Source organism: Pagrus pagrus (assembly GCF_965226575.1).
Source record: "Pagrus pagrus genome assembly, contig: HAP1_SCAFFOLD_75, whole genome shotgun sequence".
Lineage (NCBI taxonomy): Eukaryota > Metazoa > Chordata > Actinopteri > Spariformes > Sparidae > Pagrus > Pagrus pagrus.
The window spans coordinates 82,089-85,387 of record NW_028175388.1 but is presented as its reverse complement, the minus strand read 5'-3'; positions in this window follow the sequence as shown (position 1 = coordinate 85,387).

Below are 3,299 nucleotides of genomic sequence, written 5' to 3'. Positions count from 1 at the left end.
TGATATCCACAAATACAAATTTCTAATTTGTAACTTGTATTTTGGTTTTTACAAATACATGTGTAAATATATAATTTTCCATTTGTGAAATGGAAAATTCTGCCTGTGAAGTGCCTGTGAAGTGTGATATTCCTTCCACAAACACAAAGTTAGGATGTGTAACTTTTGTGTTGGTTTTTACAAATAAATGTGTATTTGTAAATATAATTTTTTTCATTCGTAGAAAAAAAGACATTTGCGAAAACGGAAAATTCTGCTTGTGAAGTATGATTCAGCATTTGTGGATCACCAATCACACACACGCATCTTGTAGTGGAGACCCTAGGTGTATGCAGCTGATTCAGGGGGTATCACTGAGTTCACTTCGGTGTGTCGGCCAGGACACCACTTTCAGCCTAATCTTCAGAGACTGAATGTGTTTGACTGTGTCCTGTTTATTTTCCTCTTACAGGCGATTGTTCTGTGGTTCTAAACATAAAATGACAAATACATAAATGAGTAAATAATCATCAATAAATCAAATCACTTAGCTCAGATTCAGTAAGCTAACATAAAGACTGACACAATTATAGCTCTGTAATTAGCTTAGCTAACTAGCACTATCAGAGAAACACAATATGAACACAGTCATAAATCCCTCTTATAACTACCATAACACACTACGCAACAGCGCGCTGATTAACCAGATGATAACGATCAATATAAACACGGGCATATCACGTGACACTTAATACACTCGCTCGTAAAATAAGCTAGCGGACGTAACGATCATAAAAAGCTACAGCATGGCGAGTGCTAAAGTCACACATCATACGGCCCAAACGTTCACCAATGCACCAGCATACATACAACACTCTCACAACCCCCACAGACGTACTTACATGCTTCATTCACGCACAGACAGTCGCCATAACACGAACAGATGACCCGACAGTTACTCCTCACGTCCGTCACTCACTGTGGCCAAAACACCGCTGCGCGACCGAGTGCGGTCAATTACGCTATAAGCCCAGCAGGGGGCGCTGCTCACACATCAATCCTCTAATGATAACTAGATAACACATCTAACAGCACCAAATACACAGTAACTTTGGGGCCTTTTCTACACATCTCTTTCCTCGATGACGTATTTCTAAGACGTTCTTGACGTTCTCGTGATTCACAAATGGCCCGTCCTCCCCACCACTAGGTGGCAGTGTTTTCAAGTAGCTGAATGGTTTAACGCCCCACTTGGAGGGCAAGTCTATGGGCAAAACAACAAGCCTGCTGCCTGCCCGCTAGCTTATGACAAGCTAAGGAGCCTGCTGGTGCTGGTGTCGTGCCAATGTAGGTATCCCCGACAGAAACTGTTTACCTGACCGCGGGAGCACGCATTCATTCAGCGAAGGCAGAAACAGCGCTGCGCTTGCTTTCACCCAAGTAAATTAAAACTAACAACAATTGCATTGTTTAATTCAATGTTCTGGTGTTGTTATTATCTACAAGATTTTGCAACATGGCCCACACATCAAAATAAATGCTTTTATTCTTTTGTACGTCGTAACGTCGTACTTCCTACTGAACGGAAAAACCAAGGCAATAATTTCCTCATGTGATTGACATATACCACGCTGTAATTCAATTCCTGGTTTGGAATTTGTCGAACTAAATAAACGTCGATATCCAAAATCAAGATCACTGTGATTGTTTTCTGGCTTCAATTACGTCTATTAAATCTACTTCACTCGAAATGTACTATAATGGACAGATGAAGCCTGACCTTTGAACGATTTATTCTATGTGTACTTCAGATAGCCTACTACTCTATAACCTCTGTGATTATGAACAAGTTTCCTCACTTGTAGTAATGATCCACAAATGCTGAATCATACTTAAAAAGCAGAATTTTCCATTTTTGCAAATGTCCTTTTTTTACGAATGAAAAAATTATATTTACAAATACACATTTATTTGTAAAAACCAACACACAAGTTACACATCCTAACTTTGTGTTTGTGGAAGGAATATTTACATGTATAGAACAACACTGCCACCCAGTGGTGAGGAGGGCTGGCCATTTGTGAATCACGACCTATATGTTTGTGGATCTGTGTGAATCTCGACAAGAACGTCTCAGAAATACGTCATTGAGGAAAGAGATGCGTGTGTGCGATTGGTGATCCACAAATGATGAATCACACTTCACAAGCAGAATTTTCCGTTTCACAAATGGAAAATTATATATTTACAAATACACATTTTATTTACAAATACACATGTATATGTGGATAGCAAAACATGTGTGCAAACCAAGGAATAGTTGTAGATCACCCAATACAACTCTCAATACAATCAGATAAATGTTTATATTTTCTTGAAATCAGAAGATTAAATCGCAACGACCATATAGCCCCATATATGTATTTTTTAACCCCAAATCCAACGCCACCACCTGTGAGTCTACAGTTGTGGAGATAAATTAGACCTGCATGTGGAACTACAAGTGAGACAGTGAGCAGTAACCAAGTAACTGTCATGTTGTTCTTTTCAAAAATATGGGACTGATGGTCAAAAGTATCATTAAAATGCATAGTTTTACATAAAACAGCATGAGATTTTTTTTGCCGGCCTATACAAGGGCCCAATTAGATTTCTTTTCATGGGGCCCAAAATCCCTGGCGGCGCCCCTAGTTGCCATTTAGGCTATAGACTGATTGTCTTGGCTTGCATCCATGCAATATTGTAATATTATAGGCCTACTGCATATTGAGAAAATGTATTTCTGTATTGCGCAACAATCGGGAGATGGGGACCCCTGAATATTGACGGGTATTTTGCACACTGCTTTCAGTCACCACTTAATGAGAGATGAGATGAGGATGAGTAACCTGCTGCTGCTGAAACTGAGCTAGATACAACAAGCCAAACATCACCTCGGCGGGTGCTCTCTTCAAGACCACAACCAACCACAAGACCTACATAACTTGCGGTCTTTCCATTCACCCACCTGCTTCGTTGTCCAACCAGCCGGAAAGTCACTTGTACTAGCAGCAGTAGCAGCTAACGTTACCTCAGCACCTGCTGCGTCTTTGGAGCACTCGGCCTCAACTTCACGGGCTTCTTCACTAGCCATTTTTTGTATGACTTCTCAACATTATGTCTTTCTTCTGTTTGGCACACATGGCTTATTTGCATACGTGCACAGGACCGGCTGGCTCCGCTTGGCAAAAATTAAATCATATTTGTGAATAAATGTTTTGGATTCTGAATACTGGACATGGTGAGCTTAAACACATTTTAGTGACCATTAATGACAATAA